Below are 13,019 nucleotides of genomic sequence, written 5' to 3'. Positions count from 1 at the left end.
GTGTAGAACATGCAAGGTCTCATGCCAGTTAACCTAGCTATGGGGAGTCCTGGCCATCTCTGTCTTAGTGCCCCATTATAACAGTTGGCAGTTGCCTGTTGGCTTTTTTGACGTAAAAAAAAAAATCACAAAAAAGCCCTCTTTCATGTCAAAGTGAAAACAGATTTCTACACAGTAATGTCAATTAAATATTTGTTTGTATTTTCTTTTGTTAAAAAAGCCAACCTATATTGACCATGATTGATTTATAAAAGCAATAAAAGGGTAAAACATCCAAGGGGGTGAATACTTATGCAAGGCACTGTATGTGGAAGGAGTGCAGATACTAGGAGGTAAGATGAATGGGTCGTTTCACCCAGGAGAAATGATCATTTTTCTTCTCTTTTTATTTTTGTAAACCCAGAGCAAATGTCTTCTGATCTTGAGAAGTAGTGTCCCCTGATGTAGTTGTATTTATTACATTCTGTCAGAAAAAGTAACTCATACTCCACCTCCCCATTACTACAGTGAGTGCAGAGTCTGTTTTCTCGAGGTAGCCATGTTTGTCTGTGTCTACCCCACATACACATACTTGAAAAAAACACTCACTTTTTTTTATTCAATTCATGTTTCAATCTCTAACCCAAAACATGTTTAAAAAATGAAGAAATAATACTTCATCATGTTTTTTTTAAACTCATCTAATCAAAAATATTTCCGTAAGTGATACACAATCATTTATTAGCAGGGCAGCACATCATTTGAATGGATCCTCTGGTGTCCCTTGAGATGAGACATTCGGCTAAAGGCCTTTACACTGAGAACACTGATGTGGCTTTTCTCCAGTATGGATCTTCTGGTGTTTCTTCAGATTACGCATTTGGCTAAATGTCTTTCCACACTGAGAACACTGATGTGGCTTTTCTGCAGTATGTATCTTCTGGTGTGACTGGAGCTCAAACATTTGGCTAAAGGCCTTTCCACACTGAGAACACTGATGTGACTTTTCTCCGGTATGTATCCTCTGGTGTTTCTTGAGAGTAGACATTCGTCTAAAGGCCGTTCCACACTGAGAACACTGATGTGGCTTTTCTTCAGTATGTATCTTCTGGTGTGTCTTGAGACTAGACATTTGACTAAAGGCCTTTCAACACTGAGAACACTGATTTGGCTTTGACCCAGTTTGGATCATCTGGTGTGTTTTAAGATTATACATTTGTCTAAAGGCCTTTCCACACTGAGAACACTGATGTGGCTTTTCTCCAGTATGGATCTTCTGGTGTTTTTTAAGATTACTCATTTGGCTAAAGATATTTCCACACTGAGAACACTGATGTGACTTTTCTCCAGTATGGATCTTCTGGTGTGTCTTAAGATTACTCATTTGGCTAAAGGTTTTTCCACACTGAGAACAATGATAGGGCCTTTCCCTGGTATAGATCCTCTGGTGTTTCTTGAGGTCAGACATAATACGAAAGGCCTTTCCGCACTAAGAACAATGATAAGGCCTTTCCCCAGTATGGATCCTCTGGTGGTCCTTGAGATGAGACATTCGGCTAAAAGCCTTTCCACACTGAGAACACTGATGTGGCTTTTCCCCGGTATGGATCTTCTGGTGTGCCTTGAGATGAGACATTTGGCTAAAGGCCTTTCCACACTGAAAACACTGATGTGGCTTTTCATCAGTATGTATCTTCTGGTGTTTCATGAGATTAGATATTTGACTAAAGGCCTTTCCACACTGAGAACACTGATGTGGCTTTTCTACGGTATGGATCTTCTGGTGTGCCTTGAGAGTAGACATTTGGCTAAAGGCCTTTCCACACTGAGAACACTGATGTGGCTTTTCTCTGGTATGGATCCTCTGGTGTGTCTTGAGATTACACATAAGGCTAAAGGCCTTTCCACACTGAGAACACTGATGTGGCTTTTCATCAGTATGTATCTTCTGGTGTTTCATGAGAGTAGACATTTGGCTAAAGGCCTTTCCACACTGAGAACACTGATGTGGCTTTTCTCCAGTATGGATCTTCTGGTGTGCCTTGAGAGTAGACATTTGGCTAAAGGCCTTTCCACACTGAGAACACTGATGTGGCTTTTCTCCGGTATGGATCCTCTGGTGTGTCTTGAGATTACACATAAGGCTAAAGGCCTTTCCACACTGAGAACACTGATGTGGCTTTTCATCAGTATGTATCTTCTGGTGTTTCATGAGAGTAGACATTTGGCTAAAGGCCTTTCCACACTGAGAACACTGATGTGGCTTTTCTCCAGTATGGATCTTCTGGTGTGCCTTGAGAGTAGACATTTGGCTAAAGGCCTTTCCACACTGAGAACACTGATGTGGCTTTTCTCCGGTATGGATCATCTGGTGTGTCTTGAGATCACACATTTGGACAAAGGCCTTTCCACACTGAGAACACTGATGTGGCTTTTCTCCGGTATGGATCCTCTGGTGTGTCTTGAGATTACACATAAGGCTAAAGGCCTTTCCACACTGAGAACACTGATGTGGCTTTTCTCCGGTATGGATCATCTGGTGTTTCTTGAGATCACACATTTGGGCAAAGGCCTTTCCACACTGAGAACACTGATGTGGCTTTTCTCCGGTGTGGATCCTCTGGTGTGTCTTGAGATTACACATAAGGCTAAAGGCCTTTCCACACTGAGAACACTGATGTGGCTTTTCTCCGGTATGGATCCTCTGGTGTGTCTTGAGATTACACATAAGGCTAAAGGCCTTTCCACACTGAGAACACTGATGTGGCTTTTCATCAGTATGTATCTTCTGGTGTTTCATGAGATTAGGTATTTGAATAAAGGCCTTTCCATACTGAGAACACTGATGTGGCTTTTCATCAGTATGTATCTTCTGGTGTCTTTTGAGATGAGACATTTGTCTAAAGGCCTTTCCACACTGAGAACACTGATGTGGCTTTTCATCAGTATGTATCTTCTGGTGTTTCATGAGATTAGGTATTTGAATAAAGGCCTTTCCATACTGAGAACACTGATGTGGCTTTTCATCAGTATGTATCTTCTGGTGTCTTTTGAGATGAGACATTTGTCTAAAGGCCTTTCCACACTGAGAACACTGATGTGGCTTTTCTCCAGTATGGATCCTCTGGTGGTCCTTGAGATGAGACATTCGGCTAAAGGCTTTTCCACACTGAGAACACTGATGTGGCTTTGCCCCAGTATGGATTCTTTTTTCCTCAGTGTTCCCCCTCTTGTTAGATTGGATCCTTTGAATGTCTCCTGTAAGATTATTTAAAAAAAGTTTAGCAACATCTTCACTCTTCCCCTCTATCTGGGATGTAATTTCTACAAAAAAGATACATATTTTTTATATTTATTTTTATATATTGGTTATTTGCTAGAAATGTACATCACATGGGAGTGACTTAAGAAAAGTGTCTACCTAGAGAATTTATGTAAATGTTAATAGATATACACATATATCAATTGCAGAGCTAGAGAAAAAAATTATGACAGACTCTCTTTTTTAAATGTAACAGAATGCAGCTAGTATCCCATAAATAAGGTATTCCCACAGTATCTCTGTTCTCTGAATAGGTCTCGCATTGTGAAGCACAAGTTAGCCATTCTCTAAAATTCAAGTAGTGTAACTATACATAAGCGGAACGATGAACAAGCAACTTACTTGTAGGAGAAGAGACATGGTGACTATATTCACTTAAATCAAATTCTTCTTCATCTGTAATTTCCATTGGTGCATACTCTTCTTCTTTCATGGTTGTTGACATGTACATTTCAGTCTTGATTTCACATTCCATTCCAGGCTTTTCTTCCACTGTCTGAATTGCAGACAAATACTCTTGTAGGAAATCATCAAATTCTTCTTCTTTTATCTCCTTCTTCACTGACATGAGCGGTTGTGATGGTTCAGTAAATCCAGACATTTCTGACTTTAGTTCTGTTTTGGAAACAGAAACTCGGTCAAGCTATGCTTCAATGCAACGATATAGTGAAAATCTGCAAAAAAAGAACAACAGTATAGTAGTACTGCTGGTGAATTACAAATACAGTATACTTCCAGAGCATCTCAGTGCCAGCCTTAAAAATATGAGTTCATTAATCTGACTCTGTCTGACCTATTAGCTTCCTGGATTCAAACCTAGCCAATCAGCTGTAGGAGCTTTTCGAATGCAAACTAGCATGACTAAGGATTATGGCCATAGCTCAACCTGCTGAGACTACACAAAGGAGTGTAGTAGGTGGATGGGGTGGATGTGTGAACTGAACGGTGATGGAGATGATGTACCTTACTTTAAGAATGTAACATTATAGTAAATACAATTTACATGAATTAAAAAGGCTTTCTCTTTGGCAGGCCTCCAACAAAACTTTGCCTGTACATCTATTGTGACTGACATAGAAATAGTTTATTTACTCACAATTCTCTCAGAGATGCTTGCTGACTTGTTCTTGTACTGCCCCTTTATCTTTATGTTCATACAATGGGATAGACACCTGGGGAAGAGGTTGCGAGTAAAAAGAGAAAGAGAGAAGGTTACCATGGATTTACCTTTTTGCAATACAAATTAGTACACATATTTATTTTTGCTAATGTTAAAGCAGCACAACGGAGGAATTGCTAATCGCTAACGAGATGCTTACGGCTAAACCTAGTGAAACCTGTTGAAATTTGCTTACTTTGACAAACTAGTGAGTCAACAACTTTCCTAACACAGTCAAACATCCAGCAAGCGCAACACAAGACAAAGCAAGACGGCAAATAAGTTACTTACTAGTCCGGCAGAGAGTAGTACTCGGGCGACTTACAGAAACTTACATAGCGAAGTAATATACCTACGGACCCGCGTATGGCAATGGCACAGAGGCCATTTTCCATATTAAACATCATTGTAGCTCCCCAAATTTTTTAAGCTGTTATGTTAAGGTAAAATTGCTAATCCTAACCCTAAAGTACAATTGCTACATACTGTTACTTTAAGCATTAAAAGTTGTAGTCTGTGATTCTGGCAAGAGGTTGATGATATTTGAGCTCAACAGCCAATAAAGTCATACTGGCACTGATTGTTTCCCATTTGCAGGGCCAAGACTATACGAACATCAGAGTTCTTTTGAGGACACACCCTGAACAGACAGCTAGAGGACCGTGAGTAGCAAGTAGCTGAATGTGACCAAAATTGTACCTGTGCCTTTAAAGCAGCAATACGGAGTTCTGTTCCAAAACTAGTAAGCTAACTACCTAAAAGACATGCAAGAACCTTGCAAACACCACCAACAGCCCAGCTGACACTGATATAAGCTTGCCAACACACTAACTGGTGTCTTTTGGCAGTATAGCTGGCAATGTCATGCGTGATCACATTTAAGAACTGCTGTTTAATGTTCAAAATCCAGTTTAACCTGGCCCCCCGACCACTATGCAGCCTAGTCAAGTTTAGAACAGCAGCAACCAGTGCTACTCGAGGGGCAGCAAGAGGAGACTGTGAAATTCCTTTAAAAAAAAGTGTATTTGGACACTTGGTTTTCTCAGTTAGGTCAGCCCGGGAATGGAACCATCTCCCACAGAACATTAGAGAATCAACCTCATAAAATTGCTTAAAAAGAAATCTGAAAACATGGTTGATAAATAACCAAAAATGTGATCATTAGTTGGTAAGCAGTAGAATTATTTTAGTTTACCACTTGTTTGTATGCCCATTGTTCTTTCCCTTCTACCTGTTAGATTTGGGCGTTTTTCATATACTTTCAACTCAAATGAGTTCCTCCCCCACAAGAATGTGTCACATTCTCGCCACCTTCATTACACAAATGGTCAGCAAGACCCTTCCTGTCTGCTGACATTCACACCTTTTCATATACAGTGCCCTCCACAATTATTGGCACCCCTAGTGAATATGAGCAAAACAGGCCATCTTTAAAAAAATATGTCTTTGCTGTTTATCCTCTTGGTCTTTCACTCAAAATATTCACAAAAATCTTACCTTTTCATTGAAGTAAAATTATTGAAGGAAAAACAAACTGTTGACATTAAATAAATATTTTTCCCCAAAACATGTGTGCCACAATTATTGGCACCCCTAGAAAAATCTTATAATTAAAATCTAACTGAAGTATATTTCCAGTCATGTTTTACATTTTTAAGTTCACCTTTGATAAGGAACTCTTAAGAGGTCAACCATGACTTCCTGTTCCACTGGCGAACAAATATGAGGTGACACAGGCCAAATTCCATTAGTCATTCATCACTATGGGAAAGACCCAAGAACACAGTGACAATGTGCGACGGAAAGTTGTGGAGCTGCACAAATCAAGAAATGGACACAAGAAAATCTCTAAAGAGTTGAAAATACCCATTTCCACTATCATGGAAATAATTAAGAAGTTTAAAGTGACAGGAGATGTTAAGAATCAGCCTGGAAGAGGATGGTTCGACTGGCAAAAGAATCTCCAAGGATCACAGCTGGAGAATTGTAGAGGTGAGTTGAGTCTTGGGGTCAGAAAGTCTCCAAAACTACCATCAGACGCCACCTACATCACCACAAGTTGTTTTGGAGGGTTGCCAGAAAAAGCCTCTGATGTCAATCAACTACAAACTAAAGCGCCTACAGTTTGCCAAATGTAAGTCAGACTTTCAATGGGGCCGAGTTATATGGTCAGATGAGACCAAAATAAAGCTTTTTGGCAACAAACATCAAAGGTGGGTTTGGCGTAGACAGAAAGATAGCCATACAGAAAAGACCCCCATACCCAATGTGAAGAATGGTGGCGGATCTTTGATGTTGTGGGGCTGTTTTTCTTCCAAAGGCCCTGGACATCTTGTTAGGATACATGGTATCATGGACTCCATCAAATACCAGCAGATATTAAATGAAAACCTAACAGCCCCCTCAAGTAAGCTTAAAATGGGCTGTGGTTGGACCTTCCAGCAGGTCAATGATCCGAAGCACACCTCAAAATCAAAACAAAAATGGTTCATCGACCGCAGAATAAAGGTTTTGCCATAGTCATCACCTAAACCCCATAGAAAATCTGTGGGATGAGCTGAAGCCGAGTCTACAAACGTTGACCTCAGAATCTAAAGGATCTGGAGAGATACTGCATGTAGGAATGGTCTCAGATCCCGTGCCATGTGTTCACCAACCTCAGAGCTGTTATCTTGGCAAAGGGAGGCTGCACAAAACATTAAATTAAGGGGTGCCAATAATTGTGGCACACATGTTTTGGGGAAAAATATTTATTTAATGTCAACATTTTTTTTTTCTTTCAATAGTTTTACTTCAATGAAAAGGTAAGATTTTTGTGAATATTTGGAGTGAAAGACCAAGAGGATAAACAGCAAAGACATATTTTTTTATAGCCTGTTTTGCTCATATTCACTAGGGGTGCCAATAATTGTGGAGGGCACTGTATAGGTAGCCCAGCATGCACACAACCAGACCACAGACACACCCATTATGCTAAGTTGTGTATTCTATTGACCATAACTGAAATGTAATTTGTATACTGAGTGTGTTGTGTTGAAGAAAGGATGCCATAGAGACACCGACCGCTACGAGTGGTGAGAGAACGGAGCAAGGAGAATTGAGGAGACATCGCGGCCTGTGGAGACAAGGCCAACCAGAAGACAAGCTACACTATGGATCAGACCTCCTAATCTCTCCTTCTCTCTCTCCATCGTAGCGTGTTGTGTGTGCTCGAGGTCTGTTACATAGAATAAACCGACATCATCATCAGACCGGCATTTCATCGAGTTCTTTGCTAGAATCACGCAACCGCAACTAACGTCAGAGCTAACATAGAGGTCTGTTATATTATAACAGTGGTGTTTTCACAGGAAATCTGTTTAGCTTTCCACCCAGACCAAATGATATTTCATACCCAAGGTTAAGGACTAAGTGGAGCTTGTGTATTGGGATTTTATTTTATTTTTGATATATTGTTAATGTTATGTTTGATATATATATGTTAATGCCTTTTTTCACTCTGGCAGGTGGACTACCAATGGAAACTAGCCTTTTGGCTATAATTGGGTGCATTTACATTTTAATGTTCATGAATGTACACTGTCCCTCTTGATCAAATAAATAAATTGTATTGCATTGTATTGTGTGAAAGCTTTTCTTCCATTTTTGCAGGGGGTTACAGCCCGTTACACAGAACTAATTAGGGGCATATCTTGGATGGCTAGTGGGGAAGACACAGGTGTTTATCTGTCCTTCACATGACCATATGCTATCAAAATGAATTTGAGGATGGTACCAAAGCTAGTTGCCTATAAAACTATACCTCAAAAAGTGTCAAATTGTTGCATAGTGTTACTTTAATTTTCTTGACATGCACCTACAGGTCATTTTACCAGGTACATCGATCAAATCACCTGCCACAGCGTTGTCACATTAGTCCATACTTTTTTCTTGTAATTGTTCAGCAACAATACATCTCAAATTGCCAAATTCATGTTTTTGAATTTACACACACATTGTCATGAATCATATTATCAATGGTTAGGATAGCTATTGTATTTTATAGTTACAGGCACAAAAGCAGTAGTAGGCATGAAGACAGAGAAGGAATCGTGTTGGTGGAAAGAGGACCAGACAGAGAAAGAGGAGGAGCATCATTTCAGAGGGGGGGAAGAGGGAGAAAGTCAGAGGTGTAAAAAGTACTGAAATGTTGAACTCAAGTAAAAGTACCTTTACTTTGACGACATTTTACTTAAGTACAAGTAAAGTTACCCATCTAAAAATCTACTCAAGTAAAAGTAAAAAGTATTAATTTAAAACGTACTTTAAGTAAAAGTTACTTAGTTACTTCCAACAACTTGATGGGGGTCGCTCCTATACCATGCAAAAAAGGACAAGGGGTCATAAATCCAATCCAAAAACTAGTTATTTTTAATCGAAGGAAAATCTTTACGAATGTAAGTGCAATAATTACATTAAACATGTCAAGTTGTCAACACAACATTTAGGACCTTTCGGGAGGTATAATGTGCCAATTTTGTTCAGACCTTCCCATTTTCAAATACAATTTAAAGTGGCATAATTGTGAATTCTATGGACCATTTTGTTTCCTTCACCAACACAACAGTTATAGTGCAAATCAAGGTCGCTAGTGTTTTGACTTCCATAATAACTCAAATAAAACCAAAAACAATCAAAATGTAAGTCTGAGGGCACTTGTTTTAAAGACATAACTGAGGATTTATTTGATAGCAGACTGTGCTCTTCCTATGTAATAATGAGACATGAACCACATGACGGCAGCAATAAAAACATACATGTGTAATGTTGTTAGAGCACCTGTAGTCGTTGTTAATAACGGATCTCCTAAAAAGCAAATGTGTAAGATAGCATAATATGCTAACGTACTGTAGCTTGCTAACCTTTTTAACAAGTTGGAACAGGCAAAGGCTGTCTAGCAAGCTTTCAGTTTGGAATTGTGCGAAACTACTATTGAATATACCAATAAACGACCAGTATCTCAATTAGCTAAGTTAAAGATCTAAAATTTAGGCCGTTAGAGGTCTGTAACGTTATATTTAAGGGCCAGATGCACATTGGGATGGGACACATCAGTGTCCACGCAGTGCTCCACTACTTGTCAAGGCGCTGTTTTAGTATCTCCATAGTGTTTGCGCATTTCATTGGGTAGAAGGCCTTTATTTTTGAAGTAATATATAGCATCACGTCAGGCACAATTTGTAGACACCTTGAAGAATATGTCAGTTCAAGATATTTGTTCATTCAGGAAAAAAAGGCAAATGTTACCCGGATTTTGGAAGAGAATTTGAGACGCCTCACAAAGCAAATAGCTATTTTCGCTGTTTATGGAGCCATAAAACTTAAGCTAACAGTAGCAAGTTGACAACAACTACCTTAGCCCTTCAGAAAGTAATGTTATTCATTGATAATCCTGTCACTCCTTGCCGTTGTGTTAACGTTTCGTCACTTTATCCAGCGTCAATCGGTTGATCACCTTAGCTGACAGCTGAGATTTACATCCTGTACCATACAAATACATGCAATTTAGGCATATTGCAACAGTTTTGCCCCGCAGGTGAGAGACTAAAACAGTCACACTTAATGGCATGAAACTATTTTTTTTTTTACAAAATTTGGAGTTAATAATGAATTAGACATCAATGCATATTTTTTTGTATTGCAGGGTTCTACAACTTGATGTCTTCACAAAGAAGAGGTTTATGTCCACAGGTGTGTATGCTTTCTATACTCTATTCCTAAACGGTTTGTAAATGCACTTGATTACAAAAGCTTTTTGAAACTATTTTCAGTTTTTGCTCAAAGGGTAGAGAATGGACTGTTTCAGAAATAGAAATTGGGTGGTGGTTATGGGTAATTTTGTTTTGATTTCATTTTCTTATCATTAGTTCATCGGAAACCTATAGTGACGCCTATTCCACCCACAATCCACATACATTACTTGTATTGCACATCAGCCTTCGTCCCCAATATTGCAGAATTCCACTTTTATTCTGAAGGTCATGTGAATTGTAGGCTATGTTCATGTTCTACCAGGGTAACCATCCGCAATTCCAAGAACATCGACATCACCAAACCATACGTGTACAAAAGTCCTGCTTCAGATACCTACATTGTATTTGGTGAGGCTAAGGTAAGACCAATCAATCAATCAATCAATTCAATCTTATATAGCGCTTCTCTAAATACCCGAAGTCGCTTTACAGAGTCCAGTCCAGTCATTCATACACACACAGTAATACCGGTGGTGGTAAGCTACCTCAGTAGCCACAGCTGCCCTGGGACAGACTGACAGAAGCGTGGCTGCCAATCAGCGCCTACGGCCCCTCCGACCACCACCAACATTCATTCATATTCATAGTAATCAGTTACGACACGGTTGAAACGGCCATCCTAAAATATGGATGTTGTGTTACATTATTATTATTATTTCAGCTGCCCTCACTCACAATATTGTTAGAATGAAACAAAGCATGAGTAGATGTCTTGCCCTTTGGAATGATTGAACAGCACGACTTTCATTCTTCTGAGTCTGATGAAGCCAAATGGATCTGTGCTGAGAGGGAATCATGAGATTAAATGTGATTTTGGTAATGATCCCAACTCCCAAAAGGGTGTCACTTAAGCATTTTGCTGCTCTTCTCTCATCTCCATCAGATTGAGGATCTGTCACAGCAAGCCATTTTGTTCATTTAGCAGCATGATTTGTTATTTGTTTCAGTTGTGCCTTTCGCTTCATGTTGTATGCGTGTGCCACAAGTTTGATAAAGCATTTAAGTTATTTGAACTATGTGTCTATCTAATCTTTTTATTGTATTTCAATCTATGTTATTTACTTTGTTGCTGTATTATAAGCAACATCTTTGTGTCGCGCTGAGAACTGAAGCATGTGAAATGTAATTGAAATAGGATTTCTGCTCCCTGCCGGCACTCAAAATGCAGCCCACAGCCTATGCCTATGCATATACGCAAATTGCTTATACAATAATATAATAATCAGCTAGCTCTATTTTTGTGACGATGACATGACGCCATACAAAATTGCCCCACCAGAAATGTTGGGCTAAAATCGCCACTGTAACTATCTCCACATATTAACAAACCCTAACATACTAGCTGCTAACCAAACAACGTCATTACAGTATGGAATTCTTGAGTACATTCATATAACAAGAAAACAGACTTACAGTTCGTCAGTGACCCACACACTTGTCGGAAAGGAATAGGAAACAGGACTAACATCCACTACTAAACTGTAAACAAACAAGCAAACTATTGCCGTGCAGACTCTGGTGATTTGCCGTGTAGGTACTGACCTAATCACCAGCTGCTGCGAAAACAGATATCTGCGCATGCGCACAGACAATCCGCTATAGTCTCTGGCCTGTCTAACTATAGACATATATACATATATTTACGTACGTACGTATATATGTCTATGTTTCTAGCAACCTTAGTTCCACTGTGTCAGGTGATTCAAAATTTGCTAAATGAAAATCGCTGACGCTGAATTGCGGTTGATTCACTCTACAGACGAGTGCAGAAACTTTTGAGAGTGGTATTCAACTGTAAGACACAAAACAGACTACGATAACCGGGGATGTGAGCGTGAAAAATGCACCAACATGTGTGATGACGCTGGTGGGCCAATGAATGAAATGCAAGTAGTAAAGAGCATATCGTTTTACTGAAGGATTGTGTCTAAAATGCCAATAAATATTTCGAGTGAATGATGAACGAATGTTAAATAACGAGAAAGAATGAGGGTTCCACAACTGTTTTAGGTTACATATGAGTGAAAAGTTACGATACTTTTCAAACACACTCTATTTCGTTCGGCAGTGATGAAGACGGCACAGGTAAGATCTTGTTATTCTTTTGTGTCATAGTATTTTAGGATACATTGGTATTCATTTTCAGTAAATACTAATTATTGTCGCTAACCTGAAAAGGTAGAAGTGTGCGGCTGATAAGTGGATAAGACCAACGTGTCTGGCCGAAGTAAATAAGGAACAGAGAAACCTGACTGAAGGCGCCCATCATATAGATAAATAATTTCAACTTGTAAGGCATAAACGATTATTCATGAACTGAACTGTGTTATAAGGTGGGTGGAAAACTTTCATTGGAAATTCTTTTGTGATGATTTCCTGACTGTGATTGTGGTGAAAAACACAAGTAAGGCATTGCCATGCCCAGGGGCGGAGATCCCATTTCATTGTAGGGGGGGACAATACATGGTCAAATTTCAGAGTGTAATTCCGGGGGGGGGGACATGAAAAAATTGCTTTCACGAGAGCTAGCATAAACTGCTAAATACCGAATTCTCTTATCACATTTACAAACAGAAATTCGAAGTAATTTTAGAAAAATCATATGGTACAGGGAAATCATATGGTACAGATACAGATCAATAATATGTGTTACATGGTGGATGGCATTGTGAATGATATTAACTAAATTGCTGAAGAGCTAAATGGTTGTAGTTAGAGTGTGAGGTGTGATATTGTTAACAAAAACCTAGACTTCTCAATACAAGGT

At 39.3% G+C, this 13,019-nt stretch overlaps 1 non-coding gene and 1 pseudogene across 1 annotated transcript; one reads left to right on the top strand and one right to left on the bottom strand.

Moving 5' to 3' along the window:
* Positions 1–237: 237 nt before the first annotated feature.
* Positions 238–11,953, bottom strand: LOC105897300 (annotated as a pseudogene).
* Positions 10,968–11,043, top strand: LOC116220403. The gene has a single exon (XR_004163643.1). It is a non-coding gene; the product is annotated as a small nucleolar RNA SNORD59 (small nucleolar RNA).
* Positions 11,954–13,019: the final 1,066 nt, after the last annotated feature.

The sequence above is a fragment of the Clupea harengus genome, chromosome 4, assembly GCF_900700415.2.
Source record: "Clupea harengus chromosome 4, Ch_v2.0.2, whole genome shotgun sequence".
NCBI classification, from domain to species: Eukaryota; Metazoa; Chordata; class Actinopteri; order Clupeiformes; family Clupeidae; genus Clupea; species Clupea harengus.
Note: the sequence above shows the minus strand (reverse complement) of the source record. Positions and strands in the feature narration are given on the sequence as shown.